Source organism: Sturnira hondurensis, unplaced genomic scaffold (genome assembly GCF_014824575.4).
Source record: "Sturnira hondurensis isolate 20B ecotype Veracruz unplaced genomic scaffold, ASM1482457v3 Scaffold0009812, whole genome shotgun sequence".
Lineage (NCBI taxonomy): Eukaryota > Metazoa > Chordata > Mammalia > Chiroptera > Phyllostomidae > Sturnira > Sturnira hondurensis.
Genome location: NW_028082443.1, coordinates 620610 through 645633, shown reverse-complemented (window position 1 = coordinate 645633; position 25024 = coordinate 620610). Strand labels below are relative to the sequence as shown.

The 25024-nt window shown below is 46.4% G+C and overlaps 1 long non-coding RNA gene across 1 annotated transcript; it reads right to left on the bottom strand.

Annotated features, from left to right (window-relative positions):
* Positions 1-13504: 13504 nt before the first annotated feature.
* LOC118995119 (uncharacterized) lies at positions 13505-24803 on the bottom strand. The gene is made up of 3 exons (XR_005068207.1): positions 24792-24803; positions 16584-16589; positions 13505-13706 (listed from the first exon to the last, which is right to left on the bottom strand). It is a non-coding gene; the product is annotated as an uncharacterized LOC118995119 (long non-coding RNA).
* Between the last annotated feature and the right edge of the window lie 221 nt (positions 24804-25024).

Below are 25024 nucleotides of genomic sequence, written 5' to 3'. Positions count from 1 at the left end.
TGGAGAACCACGTGTGGAAATCCACTCATGAAGGTCCCCCACCATCCCGCTTCACTCCTGTGAAGACCAAACAGCAAAGCAATTCATGTAACCAAGCTGGTGCACATGATTTTCGAAGCCTGACTAGGACACTTTCAACATGTTGCCTGTCTCCTGCGTGCCATGTGTGATCTGTCCTCAGTGAACATCTGCCCTCGAGGGCTCTCCCCTGCCCCTGGTCTGCCTACCTGTGGGAGAAATCTCCAGCATGAAACTTCGCAGTCCACTTCTGACACATTCAGTCAGTCACAGCATCGTTTCCACACACACCACAGACCTTTTCTTGCCTTACAGTTGCCCTTGTACCTTTCTTGAAATGACTACGCCAAAGGGACCAAAAATGCTGCTTATGCTCATGCTTCTTCTCTGTGAAAATGGCCAACCATACATCTACCACTTGTGGTGAGATTTTTTTATCACATGCTGATAGTACACCTGTCATGTTACAGTATAACACGCTGGTTTCAAATAAAGTTAAAGGCAAGTCATGGTATCCACTGCAACCCTAACCCCTAATCCTAACTCCAAACCATGCCATGCACCAGACACCAGATTGGGTGTTCAAAGCCTGTCCCTGACCCCAGATGCATGATTCTAGACACCATACTCCAGAGAATAGTCTTTCCTCCTATTCAAACCTGTAAACCCTTGAAATGTAATCATCTCATGTCTAAAACCATAAAGCAGGTTTCTTCAAAACCAGTTATAGTAAATCAAGCAAATTAAATAATGCAATGATGACATACATAGTATGGGTTACATAAGACCCGAAATGCATGAGGCTGCTGCTTCCATATCAGGCATACCCTTCCAAAGCAAAACTGGTGAACGTAAATGAGTAAATGTGGTGTCCTCCTGATTACAAAATTCTGGGTAGCAGGAGAAGCTATTCACAGCATAAGAAGACCACCCACGAAATTGAAGAAAAAGGTTGCACATTATACTTTCGATCAGACTCTTTCTTCCACAACAAAGAGCTGTATGACTTATCAATGAAGAGACACCTATATTATTTTAAACATTTTATTTATTTATTTTTAGAGAGGGTGAGGAGGGGAGAGAGAGGGAGAGAAACATCAACCTGTGGTTGCCTCTCACATGCCCCCTAGACCCCTTTGGTTTACAGGTAGGTGCTCAACCACTGAGCCGTAACACCCAGGCAGATATTCATATTTTTAAAAAGCTTGAATAGTGCCTTCTAATGAGAAGACATTCATAGAAGGGGCAAAAAATACCAGAGAAGATGTTCCATGGCTACATCCCAGCACAATACCCCTTCCCAGACCCTACAAAGGCTGTTACAAGAAAGCAAGACTGAGAAATGTTTATGATCACAAACTAATATTAGAACAACTGACCATTTCTTTTGTTAATGTAAAATATTGCAGACCTTGTATAAAACGGTTTGACGTTTCCTCAAAAAAAATTATCCTACTCTGTTCAATACCTCTACTTTCAAACACAATCTGAGAAATTGAAGACAGATGTCATGACAAACTTATACATGATTATTCATAACAGCACTGTGAATAAAAACTGAAAGGTAGAAAGCATTCAAATGTCCATCCACAGGTAAACAAATACACAAAATTTGGTTATTCTGTCACGGAAAAGGGACTGGACCCAAGGGGGGTTGCCCTGGAAAGGTCTCACGTGTGTAGGTTCTTGACGTCCTGCAGCACAATTTCACAACACAAATCTGGGGACTTTCAAGAGTTTGTGTATTAAATCCAAGGGCAGTGAAACAAAGAAAGGACTTCAGAGAGAAGAGGCACAGTCACAGCAACAAGAGTGAGCACAGGCAGAGCTGCTTCTTGAGAAACAGAAAAGCTAGACGCAAAGAAGGTCCTTGGAGACAGATCAGGGGGTGAGCCCGGATGTGCTGCGGCTGCTCCCCTGACTGCAGGCCTTCTGGGGACCTTGGGAGATAAGGAGAAACAAAGTGAAGATAGGCAGCAAACAAGAGAAGGGAAGGCGCATGTGTGCTCAATGAACAGCTCACACTGAGTCCCTTTTTTAGGGTTTTACCTGTTTTCTAATGTTGAGGACTTTGGAGGAGGTCTTAGAAGAGTCATCTGCACAGAATACTCAGCTTTCCAGGGCCAGGGGTGTCACTGATGTGCTGATGCAACAAAACGAGCACACAGAGTGATCAGGGTCCTCCCCTGGGGACCTTCTCCTTCAGAAAAGTCACCAGAGAAGGGCTGGGACTGAGGTGGGTCTTCCCCTGTGTGGTCTGGAATGTGTGAACCATTTGCTCTCAAGTGCCCTTGGTCAGGGAAGATAAGGGCCTCAGATTTATTACCTAGCTGTAAATTGCTAGGCCTTATTTAGCTATCAAACTCACTTTTGCCATTCCACTTGCCAAGGAATTTTCCTACTTTTTTTTACAAACCTACCTCAACTCCATACACTTGGGGATTCATATTGGCATTGAATTTGTCAAAATGGTCATCTGTTGACAGACACCAGACAACAAAGACAAACTCAGAATCCTGCACACAGATCTTTGACTCCAAAACCTGGACCCTGGAGTGGACCCAAACCAAAACCATGACTGCAGGCCCAAAGCCCCAAACCCAAAGCCTTGTCCCCTCATGCAAGCCAGACCATGAGGTCTGAAGGCCAAACACCAGATGCCAGGGACTGACATCGGACCCTTAATACCAGATTCCATTCCCCAAAACCAAAAGCTTCATCTGCGCATGGACTTCACATACAAACCCAGGAGACAAAGCCACATCCAAGAGGTACAAGACTGTAGACCCACAACCGAATACATTTTGACTCTGAAGCACAGGCCCTGGACACAGGACACAGATCTATAACCAGGACACCAAGGCCAGATTTGGAGTTGGGGCCATATGCCAGGCCCCTCTTGCCAGAGGCCACAGGCAGAAGGCTGAACCAGTTTCTCCCCTTTCAACCAACCCCGTGATTCAATAAGATAAAACCCTTGTCTCTCCAAATGCAAACTTCAAAATTTTACCAAACCCAGCAGAAACAGGCCAAAAGACAGAGTCAAGAAAAAGGATGCTCACCTTGGAGGGCAGACATCCGTGATCTCTCAGCTGCAACAGGTTCAGGAATTAGCACTGTCTCACCATTCATTCCACACTGCCAGCTTTTCAAAACTGTGAGGAATTAAAAAGAGATTATTCTCCACAAAACTTGTCGACTCTAACACCTGTGTGATAATAACTAAAATAACATAAGATATAATCCTGTATCATAAGATCAAAACAAGATATTCAACATTTAATACATGCATGAGAACAAAGGAATACCAGACACTGAGGTGATATCAGGTATATAGGACCTTTGGGAGTGTGGGGAAACAGGGTCTTATAGAGGTAAGACGGGTGATAGAGACAGGAAATTTATGAAAAGTGCAAGCTTCGTGGAATGTCACTTTTTGGTAGGCAATCCTACAAACTATAGTATGCAAACTAAACTAATAAACTTTTCCAAATTTCATTAATGTAATCATTCAGTTGAAATTAGGTTGCTTTGCTAAAATTGTTAAATCTTGTGGCAACAGAAGCAGACACAGCCTGGGAGAGAGACCAGCTGCCAGGAGGGCCCTGTATCGCCCACAGGGGGTCGAAGGTCTGAGCTTCGCTGTCCAGTGCAGTGTGGCCTGTCCTCCTCTGCCTGCAGCCATCGGAGTGTGGTGGAGCCCGCCAGTGCAAGGCAAGTGACCGTGAAGCCTCAACCAGAAGGCGAGCCATGGCCACACAGGTGGGACAATAAGATTTGTCATCTCAAGTGACACATGACACGGCAGCAGAGGGCCACACTTGGGACATTTTTTTCAAAGGGACCATCCTGTGCTAGGACAAGTTTTGACAAATTTCAAAGCACTGAAATAATATACAGCATGTTTTTTTCTGTCATTGCTGTTAACATAGAAATTAGGAACAAAAGGTAACTAGTTAGTCCTCATATACAAAACTTACTAAATACATGTCTGAATAACATTGCAATCAACATTCATTGGTATTGTACTACAGTCGACCACTCCTCCCCCACCCTCACCTGCCACTAACATGTTATTCCCCAAAGGCCCACGAGATGGCAGCAGGTATGCACACTTGGAAAGCTACCATTTCCGTAGCCAAAAAGTTCATTCGATTTTTAGGTAAAGACACAGTGAAAGAGACGTTTTTCGTTTTCACCAATAATTTTATTGAACAACATATTCACCATTTTGTCCCACTGCTTTCTGTAGTCTTTCAGGCATTTTCATAATTTCATCTTCCCAAAAGTTTTTATCTTTTGGGCAAGCCAATAAAAAGCCAGTTCCAACAAGCAACGCAGCATTGAAATTATGTGTGTTTCCCTAAGTGCTCCTATTGCACTGAAGCTAGAATTCACTAAAACTGAGTGAGTGGAAAGTCCTTATATTTGGTAGTTATGTAATACACTTCTAAATAACCTCAAAAGTAAAACTGAGAGGTTTTCTTAGGCTCCGCCGAGAAAGAAATGCCAATCAGCCATAAAATAGGCAATAAAGAGCTTTATTGGGGTTTGTGCACCTGGGTGAGATTCTCCTGGTCTGCAGGATGAGGCCAGGGGAAGTCACACCCAAGCAAGGAATGTAGTGGGGTTTTATTTTCATTGGCTCCCCGTGGGAGCTGGGGATTGGTGCCCTCTGAACAAAGAAGCAATGCAGCATTGGTGGTCTCTTCCTCAGATTCAGGTGGCAAAGTCCAGCCAGAGCTTCCTCCTATCCCCGCCCACCCTAACATTCTGACCTCTTTGATAGGATAAGGGACGTCAAGTTCTCTGGCTACTTCCTGCTGACAGATGGGCGTAGAGAGGGTCTAGAGGTCAGCTGTTTCTAGTTCGCCAGGGAGGGGCGAGGAGGTTTGTGTCTGCAGCAACATCTGGTTAAAAGTAATTCTGGAAGCTTCGCAGATCCTTTCCTGGAGGAATCTCAGGAAACAGGGGCCAAGCATTAATAATATGCAGGTTATTATGACTGGTCCTAGGACTGGGGCCAGGGTGGTAAAAAATAGGGAACGTCACCAAGGGGTTATTTCAAGAGTGGTAGGGTCTTGGCGTAAGTTGTGGGGTCTGCACAGTTTGGAAGCAGGGGAAGGCTGAGAAGGAGTTAATGGTCCGCAGCAGAGTTTCACTGCACCAGAAAAACGTACCTGGGGGGCTGGTAGTGGTTCCCAATATCTGCACAGTCTGGTCGCATGAGGAAGCGCCTGCAGTAGTGTAACATACTTTGGGACTGTTCATTATGTTTTTAAATATTTTATTTATTTATCTTTAGAAGGGAAGAGAGGAGAAAGGGAGAGAAATATCAATGTATGGTTGCTTCTCATGCATCCCCTGCTGGGAACTGGCCTGGAACCCAGGCATGTGCCCTGACTGGGAATCAAACCACGATCCTCTGCTTCGCAGGCCCGCGCTCAATCCACTGAGCTACACCAGCCAGGGCTTGTTCATTATTTTTTGAAAGAGAGGTACATCCTTTAGGAAAAAAGGTGTCGGGGACCTTGAGGGGAGTGGGTATGGGAACTGCCGCAATAGGGGAGCGGTCAAGAAAAGCACATAGGGAACAGTCGGTGACGTTTCCTATGTCAGTGATATTGAAGAACTGAATTCCTCGACATATGAGGCTTAGCCAAGAAAAAGGGGCACTCTCTTTTCTTTGTTGGATCTGTGTTTGCAAAGATTGTTCATGTGTTAATATGGTATTAGTTAATAGGGTTGTACTCCATGGTTCTGGAACAAGAGTTCGGTATATTTCAAAGGAACTCTGGGGATACGAATATGAGAGACTTTGGTATAGTTTTCCCTTCACTCCTTGTTCCCATCTGGAGTCCCATGGATCATAAACGGTAAAGCGCCATGACTGGAGAGTACTCCATATATGGTATTTGTAAAATAGTAGAAGGGGCAGCCTCCGTATGTGTCTGGCCAGAGTTTGCCCTTACTTTTTGTCTGGTCATAGAGGAAGCAGAGAATGTACCATCCATGCCGGGCAGTCCAGCTGTCTAGCCCCCTAAAGCTACTTTTGGGAGCAGAGAGACGGATGGATGTAGAGCAGCCAGTGGGAGGGCAGTCTGCAAAAGTGACAGAGAGAATTTACCTGTCCATTTTTGCGATATGTTTCACGTACGAAGAATCTCCAGATGTATTTGGTTTGTTGGTTAGGAGGGATTTTTGGCAGGGATGGGTAAGCGAGAAGGAGGAGAAGGGGGATGTGTAGAGACTTTACTGGGAGAACCTGGAGTTCTAGTAAAGTGGACTCGGGTATCTTCTATGGGCCACACTGACCACTTTCCTGAGGCAGGGGCTGGCTTAAGGTGGGAGAGGTGGATGCACACTGGCTGACCCACCAGTTTCGCTGCTGTGGGGGTGGTTAAAATAAGAGTATGAGGTCCCATCCACTTGGGCTGGAGCAGTCCAGGTCGGAGTTCTTTGAGTAATATCTGGTCTCCAGGTTGTAGGAGAGTGACTGGGCCTGTCTCAGGACACTCCCCCGCACAGGAGGAAGAACTCTGTCTGCATGTTCACGGAGAAGATGCCAGAGGAGAGAGAGATAGGGCAGATCGAAGGCCAGAGGAGGAGTATATACTGGCAGGTTATGGTTAATCAGGAAAGGGCGGCCGTACAGTACTTCGAAAGGGCTAAGTCCTGTTGGTAAGTTTGGTCAGGTGGGTTTTCAGGATACCGTTAGCCCGTTCTACTTTACCGGAAGACTGGGGATGATAAGGGATGTGCAGCTTCCAGGTGATGCCAAGGGAGGAGGAGACCTGCTGGACGATTTGGGCGATGAAGCCTGGGCCGTGGTCCGACTGGATAGAGGAGGGCGGCCCAAATCGTGGGATGGTGTGGTTGAGGAGGGAGTCGGCTACTGTATCTGCTGTTTCTCTTGTCGTGGGATAGGCCTCAATCCAACCTGAAAACATGTCAACAAAGGTTAAAAGGTAGTGGAATTTCTTGTGGGGAGGCACGTGCATAAAGTTGACCTGCCAATCCTGTCCCGGGAGGTGTCCACGCAGTTGATGGCCCGGAACCTGAGGCTTCATTCCTCCCTGGGTGGATGTCTTGGAGCAGATGGCACATTTAGAGTGGACTTCCTTGATGGCTTGGAAGAGAGTGGGATGAATAAACAAGGGGTCTAGAAACCTCATCAGAGCTTTCAGGCCAATGTGTAAAGATTGGTGAATTTCAGAGAGCAGTGCAGTGGCCTGTTCTTGGGGTAGGGCTATTTTTAACAGCGTGTCCTGCAGGATGGTAAAGGCTTTTTTTGCACTAGCTTGGGGGATGTGAGGGGGCCAGTAGGAGTGTCTTTGGCTGCTTCATACAGCAGCTTGGCAAGTAGGGCAAAGTTAGGGACCCAGTGTCTGAAAAATCCAACTAGCCTCAAGAAAGATAGAATTTGATCTCCTGTCGTAGGTGGTTGGAGATTGGGGAGGAGCTGAGTGCAGTCCACTGTGAGACCATGTGAGGTAGGCAAAAGGGTGAGACCTAAGTAGGTGACTTGTTGGCTTGACAACTGAGCCTTGTCAGGGGAGACTCGGTATTGTTTTGGGGCAAGGAAGTTAAGGAGATCTGCAGTATGTTGTCTGGAATCTTGCAAAGTGGGGCTGCAGAGAAGGAGGTCAACTACATATTGGAGGACTTTGCTGGAACCTAGGTCACAGGAGCTAAAGCCTGACCAAATAAATGGGGGCTATCTCTGAACCCCTGTGGCAAGACTGTCCACATGAGCTGTTGTGATAGAGCAGTGTCAGGGTCTGTCCGTGGGAAGGCGAAAAGAAACCGGGACTCTGGGTGTAGTGGGATAGTGAAGAAGGCATCTTTGAGGTCTAGAACTGAGAAGTGGGTTGTATGAGGAGGAATGTGAGAGAGAATAGTATAGGGGTTAGGTTTGCATGATCTGAAGAGTGGTGTCTAATAATTGCAGAACATCCCGTCCTAGGAGCGGAATAGGGCAGGATGGTATGACGAGGAATGAATGAGAAAAGGGAAAGCCGTCCAGACTGCAGCTCAGCCGGGGAGTTTGCCACGGGCGAGACAGGGTCTCATCAACCCCCATGACCGAGATCTGGGAAGGAGTAAGGGGTCCTGAAAAAGATGGTAAAACAGAGAAAGTAGCCCCCGTGTCCACTAGGAAAGAAAAGGACTTACCTGCTACCTGCAGCATTACCCTGGGCTCGGCGAGGGTGATAGGGGTCTTCAAGTCTGGGCTGCTTCAATCACCTAGGAGTCCGAGAAGTGCCGGAGTGACCAGGGAAGAGTCCGCACCTTGATCAGCTGGTCCCCTGTGTGGATACACACAGGGGACCAGCCTCTAAGGGGACAGGCATCCCTTCAGTGGCCAAGCTGCTGGCAATCGGGGCAAGGCTCCTTAGTGGCCGGGGTTGAGGACACTGGCGATCCCAGTGCCCTTTTTTGCCACACTTGAAACAGGCCCCCCAGTGGGGTGTTCTTTGGCCCGGACTTAGGCTTCACCCCCACACTGGTGTTTGTCGCCGGCCAAAGGTCCGCTAGTATGGCCTGGGTTTGTAGGGCTACCTTTTGCTGTAGGCGAGCCTGGTGGGCAGCCTCAGCCTCTGCTTCCTGGTTATTGAAAACCTTAAATGCCTTATTTACCAGATCTCGGATGGGGGTTTGGGGGCCATCCTGGGCCTTGTTTAGTTTCCTTCTAATATCTGGGGTCAACTGGGAGATGAAGTGAGTAGCTAAGACAGTGGCCCCAGCATTAGAAGCTGGGTCAAGGCAGGTATGGAGCACCATTGCGTCGGTTAGTCTGTTGAGAAACAACGCTGGATTTTTCCAGGGCCTTGGGTGACCTCTCTGAGCTTATCATAATTGACTGCTTTCTGGGCAGATTGGTGCATACCTGCTATGAGGCACTCAACTATTTGGTCCCAGCGCCTCCGACCCGCCTGTCCTACCTGGTAGCCTCAGCCTGGTTCTGCCTCTGGCACGGCTTCAGTCTGTACTGGCATTAGAGGATTGGTGGTGTGGGTTTGGTCTGCATGAGCCCTAGCTGCAGTCCGGAGGCAGTTGCGCTCGTCAGGGGTCATGGTGGAAGTTAAAATGATGTGCAGGTCATGCTATGTGAGGTCATAAGCCTGGGCTAGGTACTGGAATTCCCTGATAAAATTGGTAGGGTTAGTGGAGAACGAGCCTAGGCGTTTTTGAATTGAAGAGAGGTCATCTAGTGAAAAAGGAACATGGACCCGAACTACACCTTCTGCTCCTGTCACTTCCTGGAGGGGGCAAATGCGGGAGTCTAGGGGCTCTAGATCCAGGCCAGAGCGAGTTTGTGAGCTGACCAGAGAAGAAAGGTCTTCAGAGGGAGGGGGAGAATTTGGTAGAGAGGAGAGGGTGGGGCTGGAGTAGCCCATTGGCAGGAGCTGATAAGGAGGAGGAGGGGTAGCAGGGTCTTCAGGGGGATCAGAAAAGGGGGAGGAAGGCTCTGGGGCAGGAGGCTTAGGAGGCTGGACGGGGTCAGGTTTCCCTTGGGCAAGGAGAACTTGCCAGGGAGCCGGGCGGGAGCGCAAGGCCCAAAAGCTCTGAACGTAGGGAACCTCAGACCATTTGCCAGTCGTCTGCAAAAATTATTTAGGTCAGTAAGGGTAATGAAATTAAAAGTGCCTTTAGGAGGCCAGATCTCACGATTATTGAGCTGATATAATGACCAGGCCATAGTGGATAGAAAAATCAGCCGTTTTCGCTTGAGGCCAAGATCAATTACTTTCAAATTTTTCAGAAGGCACCCCAGAGGTGATTTAGGATCTGGCTTGGACTCCTGCCCCGCCATTCCTGGTCCCGCCATTCCTGGTCCCACGAGGAGCAGCAGATGGGAATCGGCGTCCCTCAACCCAATCTGCTGATCCGGTTGGTAAAAATGAGGATCTAGGCCCAGGGACGTCTCCTCTGGTGCCTACAGCCTCTCAGCGGAGGGAGAGCAGCCTCTCCCGGAAGGGTCACCCTGACACAGCGCTGTGATTTGGTGGAGAGCAGTCTCTCCAGCAGACAGGGGCCCGGAATCAGTGTTCGGGGACCAGAAACTTAAGGGCAGCGGCACTTACCCTGGTTCTTTGTCCAGACTGGTAGGGCGGCCATGAGGCTTTCTTGGGGAGCTGGGAGAGGAGCGGTCTTCAGCAGACAACAACCCCTCCCGGGTTTCAGCACCCAATGAGAGGTTTTCTTAGGCTCCGCTGAGAAAGAAATGCCAATCAGCCATAAAATAGGCAATAAAGAGCTTTATTGGGGTTTGTGCACCCGGGTGAGGTTCCCCGGTCTGCAGAGTGAGGCCGTGGAAGTCATGCTCAAGCAGAGAATGTCATGGGGTTTTATTTTCGTTGGCTCCCCGTGGGAGGTGGGGTTGGTGCCCTCTGAACAAAGAAGCAGTAATACAGCATTGATGGTCTCTTCCTCAGACTCAGGTTACTGTGAGGATGTCCATCTTGGCAAAGTCTAGCCAGAGCTTCCTCCTATCCCCACCCACCCTAACAGTGAGCACTGTGGATGAATCAGGACTGCGCAGCCAGGCTGGAACCTTTTTTCACTAGTCACCAAAAAGAAACATGCGTTCTCACCTTACCATGAAGCTTACGTGTCTTCTGCTGACAAATTCCAGACTCTTTCCCTCAGGTGGTGCTTTCAGTTGGTCTGACAGGGAGCAGTGCTTGTTGCAAGTCACCTGTCAGCTTTCTACAAAGAACTCCTTCTGCAGGACCCCCTCCAGAACCACCACAAGGGCAACATCACCTCTCTCGGATGAAGACCACCCTTTGGAGTTGCCTGGTGTTGGTTCCTTTGCTGACTCTCAGTCTCTCCCATTCCACATTATTCTAACACATTAACCATTCATCACCCCTCACAATTTATTCTGGAAACAAAATATTTTCCTTATGTTTCAGTAGAGAACCACATGTGGGTATGCAGTCAAGATGGGCCCCCTCCTTGTACTCACCTAACTTCTGTGGAACCCAAACATCAGGGTGACTAACCTAACTGTGCTGGTACAAATGATTTTCAATGCTTGGTTAGGACTGAAAGGTTTTTCTCAGGCTCCGCCGAGGAAAAAAATGCCAATGAGCCATAAACTCAAGCAATAAAGAGCTTTATTGGGGTTTGTGCACCCGGGTGAGATTCCACGGTCTGCAGGATGAGGCCGGGGGATGTCACGCCCGAGCAGGGAATGTAGTGGGGTTTTATTTTATTTTCGTTGGCTCCCTGTGGGAACTGGGGATTGGTGCCCTATGAGCAAAGCAGTAATACAGCATTGCTGGTCTCTTCCTCGGACTCAGGTTACTGTGAGGATGTTCGTCTTGGCAAAGTCCAGCCAGAGCTTCCTCCTATCCCCGCCCACCCTAACAAGGACACTTTGAGTATGTTGACTGTCTCCAGCGAGCCATACCATGGTCCGTCTTCAGTAAGCATCTGCCCTGGATGGCTCTCCACTGCAACTGGTCTGTCGGACCCGTGGGGCAACTGTATGCCAGAAATCTCCGGAACGAAACTTGAAAATACACTTGTGACACATTCCATCACTCACAGCAATGTCTCCAAACACACCCCCAAAAATCTTTCTTTGCCTTACACTTGCTCTTGTACCTTTCTTGAAATGACAAAGCCTAAGGGGCTGGAAATGTTGCTTCTATTCTTCCACCCTCATTGTGAAAATGGCCACAAATGCATTCTCCAGTTGTGATGAAAATTTTTTAATGCAAGGTGGTATGACAGCTGTCATGATGTATTCTAACAAAACGGTTTTGAATGACGTAAAGGCAAGTATGTGAGACCAGAGCCAGGTGACAGGGTGGAGTGTGGTGGTGGGAGTGTGGTTCGGGGACGCAAAGCTGTGACAGCGATAGCACCAGCCACCATGAAGACAATTTGGATTCATCTCTCGAATCCACCCTCTAAAGGAGGAAAAGGGGGAGGGGAAAAGACTGTGCCTTTTAAAAATGTTTAAAACATAAGGTATTTTCACTAAACCACTGCCAGTGAACTGACATTTTTACCAGCCCCATTTAAAACAAGTTTCAACCAGCATCGCAGCCTCGACATCCTATACAATATGTTTTTGCCCTCATAGCACTGAAGCAGCATTCACTGAGAATGGATGACTAGAAAGTTCTGTTGTTTGGGGATTCTGATATAAAATCCTAAAGAACCTCTGAAATAAACTCCTACAGAACCTCTGAAATGAACTGCCATTGGAATTACAAAATAACTGGGCCTGAGTGATGGTGAAGATGCTCCATAAAAAAACTTGAGAAACAACTCTTCACCCTTGAATGCACAGCTTAGAAAGAGAAGCTGGAAATTAACAAGGTTTGCACCTGTACCAGGAACCTAAACTAGCATGTGAAGTCCAGGGAGAGGGAAGAAACGAACCCGCAGGCATGTCCCAAACGACACATACATACAATGATGGTGCTGGTATTTTACTTTGTTTTTTTTGTATCTCCTGTAGTAGCATCATATATAAAATTTACCTCCACATTGCTTTAAGAAGCCGCAACAGGAAAAGCAAATTATAAATGACTTTCAAGCACACTTGGCACTTGAAAAAATCTGCCTCTATTATGCTACAAAGCAACTTCCAAGAATTGTCACATAAAACATGTTTATTCCTCCCTTGGCCATTACTCTGGAGACTAGTCACAAGATAACTGCATAGTCTTGACATTTAGATGTTTTTGAATGCACTTGTAAATACCACTACCACCAAAAGTCATTGATATTTCACTGGAATCAACCATTTTTCCTGCTGACCTAAACTAACATGTCATTCCCCCAAATGGCCACAAGTTGGAGGCAAAGACCAACACTTGGAACACACACTGTACTATGGGCTTGGCTGCAAGGTTCCTTCATGTTTTCCAGTAAGATGCAATGACAGGCACATTTTCCCATTTTCCTCAACAATGTGACTGAACAGCGATTTCATAATTTACTTCCATTGTCCTCTGATATCATTCGGCCAATTTCACCATTCCAACTGCCCACAACATTGTTATCTTTTGGAGCACAGAACTCTTTCAAGTGCCTTTGGCAGTCTTCCAGGGACTGGAAATTTTTCTCCACTAAGAGAATTTAGGAAAAGCTGCTAAAATACCTGGCAGTCCAAGGATACAACGTCTTATATGTACTGTGGATGAATCAGGACTGCCCTGCCAGGCTGGAACTGTTTTCCCTGGTCACCAAAGAGAAATGCGCCCTCTCGCCTTTTCCTGATGGATAATTACGTATCTTCTGCCAAAAAATTCAGGAGTCTTTCCCTGGGGCAGTGAATTCCATTGGTCCAATGGGGAGCAGTACTTTGGAGGTAACCACCTGGTTTCCAGCGAGGAGCTCCTAGTACAGGACTCCCTAGTGACCCCACCATGCCCACAGCATCACCTCCTTTGGATGCAGACCGCACTTCAGAGTGGCTGCTGGTGGTTCCCTTCGTGTGCCCACTCTCCCTCCCATTCAGAATTAGTGTCAAATATCAATGATTCATCGACCTGTCTACAATGTCTTGGAAACGCAACGTTTTCCTGAAGTATCAGCAGGCAATATGATGTGGAAATGTGGTCAGGCAGGGATCTCCCTCCTACCCCCTTAACTTCTGTGAACCCAAACATCAAAGCAATTAATGTAACCATATTGGTGGAAATGATTTTCAACGCTTGCTTAGGGTTTTTTTTAGTATGTCACCTGTCTCCCACGTGGCATAATGTGGTCTCTCCTTGATGAACATCTGGACTGGATGGCTGTCAACTGTGACTGGTTTATCTGATGGGTGGGGAGCCCTCACATGAAAAATCTCCAAAGACAAACTTCGCAAACCACTTCTGACATGTTCAAGCCATGACACTACCTTGTCCTGTGTGCCACAAATCTGGTATTACATTGAATGGGCATTTAACCCTCTTGATACGCCACAGCGTAACATACTGGAAATATTACTTCCATTCATCCATCTTCAACATGAAAATGGCCACACACTCAACAGCTCTGATTAATTTTTTAAATGCATGCTGATAGGACATCTGTCGTGATGCAGTTTAACCAAGGGTTTCAAATACAGTTAAATAAAAATACATGAACCAGAGTCCACATTATGGGAGATTGAAAGCAGGGGTGGTGAGGGACCAAACTGACATTTTGGCCATCCTGGGATAAAGCAGGCTTCAACCAGCACTGCAGCATTAAAATCATACATAATGTGTTTTTTGCTCTCATAGCACTGAAGCTAGAATTCACTGAAAGTGGGTGACCAGAAAGTTCTGTTGTTTGGTATTCATGAAACAAACACCTAAATAATCTCCAGAATGAACCACCATTTGAGATACAAAATAACTTTAAGTGAAATATGCTTAACACACTACATGCCAAAACTTGAGAAAGAAAATTTCACCCAGAAATACACATGTTAGAAACAAAAACTGGAAATGTACCACTTTTTGCACCCATATGAGGAAACTGAAATAGTCAAGGACATCCAGACAAAAAAGAGAAAAAGAGCCCCAAGACATGTCCCTGAGGCCACATACACAAAACAATGACACTTCTATTTTATTTATGTATTTTATTTTATATTTTACACCATGGTAGAGAATTCTGAATAAAATTTACTTTTCTCTTTCTTTAAGGAACCTGCAAGAGACAAATCAAATTGCAAAGGATTTTCAAGCATGCCTGGAACTTGTCAGAGCCTGCTGCTGGTACACCACAAAGTCAGTCCCAAAAACGTCACATAAAACGCACTCATTGCTCCCTTTGTCATTAATCTGCAAACCATTCACAAGGTAATTGGACAGTGCTGATATTTAGAGATTTTATAATGGTTTTGTAAATACCACTGCCACCAAAAGCCATTGGTATTGCACTGGAATCAACCACTTTTCCTGCTGACCTGAACTGAGTTGTCGTTCTCAAAAATGACCACCAGATGGCAGCAGAGAGTGACAGTTGGATACACACTGTTACTATTGGCTTCGCAAAAAGGCTCCTTTACTTTTTACCGATACAATGAACCTAAAATAGTAAAGCCAATCTAGGCCAAGCTGAGGAAACGAGCCCATAAACTTGTATGTACGGGTACATACATAAAATGAGAGTGCTTGTGTTTTACTTGACTTTTTTTAACTCTTGCTGGAGAATTTCAAATAAATTTACCTCTGTGTTGTTTAAGAAACCGGAAACAAAGCAAATTATAATTTTCAACCACACCTACAAATTGTAGAGACCCGACTGTATCACATTACACAGTCAGATCCAAGAAATGTCACATAAAACATGCTAATTGTTCTCCTGGCCATTAATCTGAAAACCTCTGGCAAGGTAGATGGACAGCCCTGACATTTAGACATTTGCAAATACACTTGTAAAAACCACTGCCATCAAGCCCTGGCTCGTGTGGCTCAGTGGACTGAGTGCTGGCCTGCAAACCAGAAAATCACTGGTTCAATTCCCAATCAGGACAGATCCCTGGGTTGTGGGTCAGGCTCCCAGTTGGGGACATGTGAGAGGCAACTGATCGATGCTTCTCTCTCATATATTGATGTCTCTCTCCCTCTTTTTCTTCCTCCCCTCCTCTCTCTCTAAAAAAGGTAAAAAAAATAAATAAAATCTATAAAAACACACTTAAAAAAACAAACCCTGCCATCCAAAGTCATTGATATTCCATTGGAATCAACCACTTTTACTGCTGACCTGTACTGAGGCATCATTCCCAAAAATTGCCAGGAGATGGCAGCAGAGACCCACACTTCGAACACATAGAACTACTGGCTTGGCGGAAACGTTAGTTCACTTTGCCATCAGGTGCAAGGACAGGCATACTTTTCATTTTCCCTAGCAATGTGACTGAACAACGACTGCACAACAGAGTCACCACTTTGTTCCACTGCAGGTGCCTTCTGCAGTCTCCCAGGGAATGGAAATTTCTCTCCATTAAGACAAGTTTGGAAAGACTGAACTCAGTGGCCTTGCACCTTCTGTGTCTTCTGCTGACAAATTCTGAACGCTTTCCCACAGGCGGCTTTCGGTTACTCTGATGGGAGTAACCCACTGGGTTTCTGCAAGGAGCTCCCACTGCAGAGCACCCTCGGACATCCACCACATACACAACGTCACCTCCTTTGGATGAAGACCACCCTTTGCAGGGGCTGCTGGTGGTGGTTCCTTTCTTTCCCTCAATCCTCCCATTCCACATTATTCTACCATATCAACAGTTCATCCCCCCTCATATTCATCTTGGAAGAAGAATGTTTTCCTTAGGTTTCAGTGCAGAGCCACTTCTGGAAATGCAGTCAAAAGGAGTCCCCAAGCACCCCACTGAACTGCTGTGGAACCCACCATGAATGTAATTAACACCACAGTGCTGATGCAAATAATTCCTGATACTCAATTTCGATCCTTTGAGTATATAGCCTGTCTCCTGCATGCCATAAAGTGGTCTGTCCTCAATGAACATCTCCCCTCCGTGGCTCTCCACTGCACCTGGTCTACTGACTTGTGCGCCAACTGTACACAAGAAATCTCCAGCAAGAAAGAAAATTCACAATCCACTTCTGACATGTTCCATCACTTACAGCAACATCTCTATACATACACACCACAAACCTTTTGTTGCCTTGCAGTTACCCTTGTACCTTTTTTGAAGTGACAAAGCCAAAGGGGCTGAAAATGTTGCTTATGTTCATGCATCTTCAGTGGGAAAGGGGCCACACATACATTCGCCACTTGTGATGAGGTTCTTTATCTTCCAAAAACTTTAAGACACAAAATGTAAGGTAAGAGGGTCAACAAGCTCTTGCTAGGAGTATTACTGTCTGAGGCTGTGCTGATGCTCTCTTCCTAAACCCAGTTTTGGCAACTACATCTCTCAGGAATAAATGAGATGACAATCCTCAGTAATTTCCCAGTCTTGCTTTTCCTAACAGCCAGTTTAAAGTCAACGCGCCAAGTGCAAAATGTTGGCTCTCTTCATTACTGCCCATGAAACTTTACATAGAAGTTCTATATCAGCAAGCTAAATTAGTACATTGCTGCATATTCCATTGAGATAGTCATTCAGTTTTGAGAATAGTTGTTTCAGTTAAATTATTAAATCTTACTTAAGTAAATGGTTACAAACATGTACTCCCCAAATCCACCCCCTATTAAACATCTAACTGTTTGCTTACGTGGTGGAGAAACAACCCTTCCTCTAACCTCAACAATTTTGGGGCTGGTCTGATAATACAAAAGGTATGACACAGATTACCAAATGACAACAACTAAGTTTGAGAAGTCCATAAGCATGGGAACCTCACTCTCATGACAGAGGCAGGAACCCCACATGCAGAAGAGCGTCAGGGATAGAATGGACACGTGGACACACAAAATGCACTGAGGCCATGATGGTGTGAGGTGCCATGGGACTTCAAAGTGACCTTGCAAAAGGATAGGAGCAGATGCTGTGAAAAAGGTGCTATTCCCATGATGTCCACAGGGTGGCGACAAAAGAGCATCTCCTACTGGCTTCAACTCAGATGCTATTCTAAAGATGCACAGGAGATGACCATGTACAGCACAGTATGAAAAAGGGCCCCACCCCCACAGACCAGGTGTCCTGCCGAGTCAGCCCTGGGTCCTCTGACTTCTGGGACTACTATTACCCAAGAGAGGATGGAGCCTCATGACATGAGCTCTGGGTCCTCACCAGAGAACATAAGAGGTCGTGTCGGGTTACCTTTGAGTCTTATAAGCAAAGGGAAGGACCCCACCTGAGACCTGGGGGTCTAAGAGGTCTGTGACCTCAGATCTGGGCCACTTGAGTGTGGAGAGGACCACACAAGAGACAGGAGTGTCCTGTTACAGCACACCTGTGTCCTGTGAGGGTTGAGAAAGTACCTCTCTGTGAAAGGTAAGTGTCCTGACCTTTCACCTTTGAGCCTGATGCCTGTGGGGAGGGGGTCTGATTTGAGAGAGCAGGGGGTCCTGTCAATTCAGCTCTGAGTCCTGGAAGCCTGAAGACAGCCCCCCTCCAAGAACACGGGGCTCTGCCACACCGGCCCTGTGATCGAGAGGTGCACAGAGGCCGTGGGTCCATGACCTCGGGAAATATCTCTGCTTGTGAGTGTGATGGGTCCAGTCCCATCGCCTGTGTGCTGTGGGTGTGACAACAGGGGCTTCTCAGAGAGAGCTGTGGGTCCTGTCACTTCAGTCCTGGGTCCAGGAATTGCAAGAAGCCCCACCAGGGGGAGGAAGCTGTGGCTCCCAGTCAGCACTGGGTGTTGAGCAGGAGGAGAGGCCACACCTGAGAGGACACCTGGTCTTCTGACATCAGCCAGGGTCCCAAAGAGTGTGTGGGGATTCAACATGGAATAGTCTGGGGTGCTGTCTCATCACCTTGAAGTCTTGTGAATGTGGGGTGGGCCCCTCACTGAGAAAGTAGGGGGCCCTGCCATCTGAACTCTGGGTCCTGGGAGTGTGGGAAGGGGCCTCTCCCTGAGAGGAGTGGGGATCTGTCACAGTGAACAGGGACCTGACCTGGGAAAGACAGGCGTCCTGCCTGACAGCTGAGTCCTGTGGACATGGGAAGGGCTCCCCCTGACACAGTAGGGAGCCCGTCACACTGGCTCTGTCCCCTGTGTTTCTGGAAAACTGTCCCACCAGGGAGAAGAGTGGTTCCCGTTGCCTCAGCTCTGGGGCCCCTGAGTGTGGGGAAAGGTCCCTCCCAGAGGGCGCAGGGGTCCTGTCACATCAGTTCTGGGTGCTGCGAGGCTGGGGTCGGGTCACACTGGAGACAGGAGAGGGCAGAAGAAGGCAGCCAAAGCTGTTGTCCCAGTTTTTCATCAGCGCAAGTCACAGACCATTACCAACCCCGAGGACTTCCGGAGGCAGTAACTCCTGTAAAGAAAGGCCCCAACTTCAGCAACGGGGTTGGAGGGGAGCTACTATCCTCTGACACCTTCTATCTGCTTCCTCGAGTCCATACGACACCCGCCTAGTTTTGTTACAATAGCAAAGCTCACTTTCATCTTTAGGGAGATCTGCTCACAGTGGCTACAGCAAGGAAGACCCTCTCTGTCAACCACTTCACTTAGGGGACCAGAACTGTCCCCAGTCTCTGTCTTGGCCCTTCCCCTGGCCGAGCACACAGTGAGAACCAGACCCCCACTGGGGTGGCATCTGCTGGGACAGGGACATTTGTCTCACCAGGGATATTTCTTACACAAATGCTGACCTTCCCTACTGGCACCGAACAGCCAAAGAAACGTCTGGAGAGAGAAGCGGGCCTGTAACCACCCTGCTGCCTGGAGGCCGCCCCTGTGCGCAGGTCCCTGCCTCAAGCGTCCGGAGCCTCAGAGTCCGCACGTGGGGTCCAGCGACCCTCTCCCTGTTCTCGCACCACATAAAAAGGGGAAAACACCCTCACCCCTTTACCACGCTCCCCAGACGCCGATTTTCCAGGGGTTTCGTTTCTCATTACCAGGAAAGAGAGGAGTGAGCTAGGCGGCCTTGGAGAGCACATCCCTGTGAGCCCTCAACCCGCTCCAGCTCTGCAAACCCCCGGACCCGCAGGGAGGCCGCTCCCCTGCGCTCTCCCTCCCCGCCCACGGGGGAGCGGACCCCCCAAACCTGTATGAACACGCGGCCCACTGTCCGGTTTCCCACCCCATCGCCCTTCTCCCAAACCGTCCTCCGGTCTCTCAGGGTCCCCATCCCCAAACCTCCCTTCTCTCAGTCGCACCCGAATTCTGCGTGGGCCCTGCCCCATCCCGCCCCGGTGTAACCGGTTCCAACCTCTCCCAGCCGGCTCCGGTCCAGGCCCCTTAGTACCCACTGCTTCCCAGCAGGGTCCAGTCCTCCTTCCAGACGCTCCCCACCCTTCCTTTCTGACCCCGGCTTCGGTCCCCGCCCCAACCCAGACCCCGACCCCGACCCACCGGGATCGGGATCGAAGCCCCACCAGCACCTCCTCGACCCCTCCGTCCCTCGGGCAGCATTCTGTTAACTCCGCCTCTGAAAGTTCTCAACTTTACGGGGCCAGCATCACCTGCGACCCCCTCCCGTGCCTTTGTGGAGCTAACGGTCCGGCCTGTGGCCGAGACGCTTTGGAAGCGTCCAGGCTGCACGGACACCTGCCCGATCGCAGCAGGTGGAAGGGATCGCACACCTGGGGAGACTGAGTCACTGTGGTGAAGCGCTGCAGGCGTGTGAGACTGACAGTTTCTTGTCATTGCTCACACGCCACTCCTTAATAACTGTCAGGTCACTAAAAGTAAATACTCTTGCTTTGTACATTCCAAAGTTCACCATCTACAATCTCCTTTATCGGAAATACGCACATTTGTCATATCGTGAGTTCCTCAAATAACCTAGAGGGGGCGCCATTTCACCTACAAAACACTTCTGGTTTCTACAAGACCAGGGGTCCAAACCCTGAACTCACTTAAAAATAAGAATTCTACCTGGCTGGTATAGCTCAGTTGATTCAGCGCAGGCCTGTGAACCAGAGGGTTGCAAGTCTGATTCCCAGTCAGGGCACATGCCTGGGTTGCAGGCCATGTCCCCCAGTGGGGGACATGTGAGAGGCAACCACACATTGATGTTTCTCTCCCTCTCTTTCTCCCTCCCTTCCCCATCATAAAAATAAATAAAAATTTTAAAAAAAGAAAAATGAATCCTGTTTCTCTTTTATTTCATCATTAATGAATTTACCACCAACAGAATTTTTTCTAACTCCTCACATTACCTCATTTCTTCACATTTTTTCAAGTGTTGTATATTTTTATGTTTTTACATAACTAAAGTAATACAGTTTTATTATTGTATGATAGCTTATTTACCTTGATGAATCATGAAAAGCAATGTAATGATTACGAATAATAGAATTTATTACAGTGAGGGGGAATAACACAGAGAAATATATACCTTTATATGTATATATGCATATATATATGTATATATATATAAACACTAAGTTAAAGTTAGAATCGAAAAGAACCAATAGCAATAATACACATACAATGCCTAACATTAACCTCAGCAAGAATGTGCATGATCTGTGTGAACAAAATCTTAAAATGATGCCCAATGAAAGGCACTTGAACAACTGGAAAGTAACATCATATTCTTTGATAAAAAACATAAGGATATCAATTTCCCAAAGTTGCTTATTAATTTATTGTAATACAGTTTAAAATATCAACATTTTAAAACTAAAACAAACACATGTTCAGTACACTTGGTAAAATGAGGAATGAAAAGAGAATTCTGAAAAAGCAAATCTATAAATACAACCTAGCCCAACTGAACATAACTATGTATTGTGCTATAAATCTACATTATTCTAAACAGTGGGGTAATGGCCTTTGAATAGAAAAATTAATGGGACAGAATACAAAATCCAATAATAAATGCAAAGTCAGATGGAAATTTTCTATGACAAAGATCTCTCCTTAGATCTGTGGGAAAGTATTTGTAATATAATAAAAAATACTGGAACAACTGAATAGGAAAACTGTTGGCCCTCCTACATTACATCCTCTGCCAAAATCAATTCCTTGATTGATTTTAGTAGCCACTTGTAACTAATATAAAACACTGAGAGCTATCTAAAATATGCAAAAAGATCTAAAGTGAAAGAATGCGGAAAATGTAGGGAACTATTTCGAGTGGCATGGAAATGTAGCTCAGCACTCATGTGGAAAACCCATGGGGAGCAAGTGGCATGCAGGACCACGCCCACAGAGAGGTTTTCCTGTGAGGAGTCAGGCCTGCATTGCACCTACACTGCTCTGAGACTTTCTTTCGCTAAAACTCCCTCACCCTGAATTGAGGCCAGAGGGCTTACTGTAACTTCCTAAAATCTGAGCTAACCCTCCCAAGCATAGAGTGTGACTGGTTCAACCACTTTTCCCCTTGGTCTGCAACATTCTTCTCTTTGAAGTAATTAGCAGCATTCTTTCCTTTGCTCTCTGTAAAAAGGAGTCCCCTGCAGTGAACCTGTGCATAGTAAAGAGGACTACCCTCCATGTAATGTACCCAGAGAAGCAATAAAAGTTTCTCCAGACACAGGCCTCTGACCCTCTCGCCCTCTCTCTCTCTCAGAGAGTGGCCATGCCATCCCTTTCTCTCCACAGGACTTCTGTTGTCCGAGTGTATTTGTTCACTAGCAGCAACAACACACACAGATGGTGTCCACCAGGATCCACATCAGGAAAACATAAAATGAACATTAACCAAATGAAAATTATATAATAACATAGTAGACTTGAAGACAAAAAAAAAACACCACTATACATAAACAGGAATACTTCATATCAGAAAGTTCAATTTAGCAGTAACTTCCAAATTTTTATTCACTTAATAACATAAACTCAAAATTATATAGAACAGAGCTACATGGAAAAATACACAAAATAATAATCTTAATACATGATTCAACAAACCTTCATCATGCAGGTTCTGTTTTAGAGTCAATAAAACCCACAAAAATAGTAAAAATATTTTTAAAATAACATGAGAAGCAAATGGCATTCAATGTGCATAAGTACTTCACTGTACCCCCAAACTGCAAACTACAGATGCTTTCCAAGCACTCTGGAATCTTTTAAAACACTGATTATATAGTGATATAAGCAAGTCTCAACAAATTAAAAAAGGACTAAACTGTGTGTGTGTGTGTGTGTGTGTGTGTTTCTTGCTCTCAATGCCCCATTAATAAGAAATTAGTAACAACAGATAACTAGAAAATGTATTTACAAATTATGAAATACAGATCTAAATAACCACCCAAAAATAAATCACAATTGGAATTAGAAAATAATTTACATGGAATGATGGTAAAAATACTGCATATCAAGGCCCGATCACTCAGGTTCCAAAGATAATCAAAGCCTCAAGATCAGTGGCTTTTACCCTGGCTGGTGTACCTCAGTGGATTGAACTCAGGCTGGGAACCAAAGGGTTGCCAGTTGATTCCCAGGCAGGGCACATGCCTGGGTTGCAGGCCAGGTCCCCAGTGGGGTCCATGTGAGAGGCAACCACACATTCATGTTTCTTTCCCTCTCTTTCTCCCTTCCCTGCCCTATCTCTAAACATGAATAAATAAAATTTCCCAAAAAAATATCACTGGTTTTCAACCTAAGGTTGCCTTTGCCCCCAAGGGGACATTTGGCACATTGTATGGAGGCCTTCAGGTTGTCGTTAGGGGGGTTGAGGTCGAAGCTACTTTCATGCACTGAATAAAGATAACAATGGCTAATAATCACCTACAATGTGGAGAAAAATCCCCCAGTCTCAGCAATGAGAAACCCTACTCTCTATGGAGCAGGATGAAGAGTCCATTAGAATACAAACAGTATGTGACTTTGCACCCTAGATCTGAAATCACGCCTCTCTCTGGACAGGCAGCCTGGAGGCTGAGAGCTAAAGAACAACAAAAATAAATAAATTAAAATGCCAGCCATCTTGCAAAGACTGGGGAGGAATATCCTTGGCTAAGAAGACACCTGCGAAACCTCAGAAGTCAAGGAACATAGGACACCTTAAGAGACTGGCCCACACTGAGATTAACCACAGCACTGAGGGTCACTGTCTCCTTGCATTGCCCATAAATCACTCTTCAATAATTGTTTCTTAAAATTCTTCACATGCAGCTGAGCAAAGAGGAAATACAAGATCTAGATGAGAAGTCATGTAGATGAGTGGAGAAGCCCTAAGCAGCACAGCCAGAGAGGGAGTCTGCCCCAGGGCTGCCTCACTTCAGGGCCTCCTCACAGCCCTGACGCTATATAACTAAGAAGCAGCACTAATGAGCTGATACACAGTGTGCTGCTTCATGATTCACCAGTAACAACACTGAGCTCCTGAACAACCCTTCTGTACTCATAGCCATTCTGTATTCAAATTGAGGTATTTGCACTGAAGTTTCCTTCTTCACCACACCCCAACCTTGGGACTCCTCTTGGCATTGATTTGGGCCCAACGACTATAAATTTATAGACATGCACATGGACCCCACACATAAACCCAGATGATTTCTCATCATCTTTCAGTGAAGCATCCTTGGGTGGCCTTCAGAAGGGAATGGAGTAAACACCAGAAGGTGAGTATTTCCCAAAGCCACACCCAAAGAGACCCCAGATCCGACACCCATAGCCAAATAGATTCAAACCCAGGACACAGACCTCAGAGACAGGACCCAGATCCATAACCAAGACTCCACAGCCAGACCCCAGAGTTGGAGCTGGACAAGGAACCCTAGTTGCTAGATGCCAGACACAGAAGCTGAACCAGGCTAGTCAGGGTTTGTAATATTCTTAATTGCATTTCTGTAAATGATCTTGGATACAGTACTTAAATATAAAATTTGTTGTTTTTATAATAAATGGTTTGTATCTCTGAAACAAACAGTAACTGTGTGACAGTATATTTTGCACTGTGGAAATGTTTCTGCTAGAATAGAGTTTTGGGTGCAAATTGGACACTTTGGGTGGTCAAGGTGCTATTTGGATAAAAAAGGCAGCATGGGCCACTGGATGTACTGAGGGTGTGAAGAATTTTTTTTGAGTCATTTTTAAATGCATATATATATAACCAAGTACTTCTCATCCATTCTTTTATCTACAAAAAATATTTATAGATAGGTTTATTTTAAGTAAAAGAGAAAAGAACTGACACAACATTTCAAATGACATGAAGAAAAAGCAATTTTTCCACTGCACATTGCCCAGACCCTGACCCCTGTGGCTAGTCCCTGTGTCTCCTTTCAGCACATCTTCTGCCTGGGTTTGTGTTTTGTTTTTTTTTTAAAGATTTTATTTATTTATTTATCTTTAGAGGGGAAGGAGAGAGGGAGAGAAATATCAATGTATGGTTGCCTTCTGTGCATCCCCTGCTGGTAGTTAGCCTGCAGGGAACCGGCCTGCAACCCAGGCATGTGCCCTGACTGGGAATCGAACCGCGATCCTCTGGTTCGCAGGCCCGCGCTCAATCCACTGAGCTATGC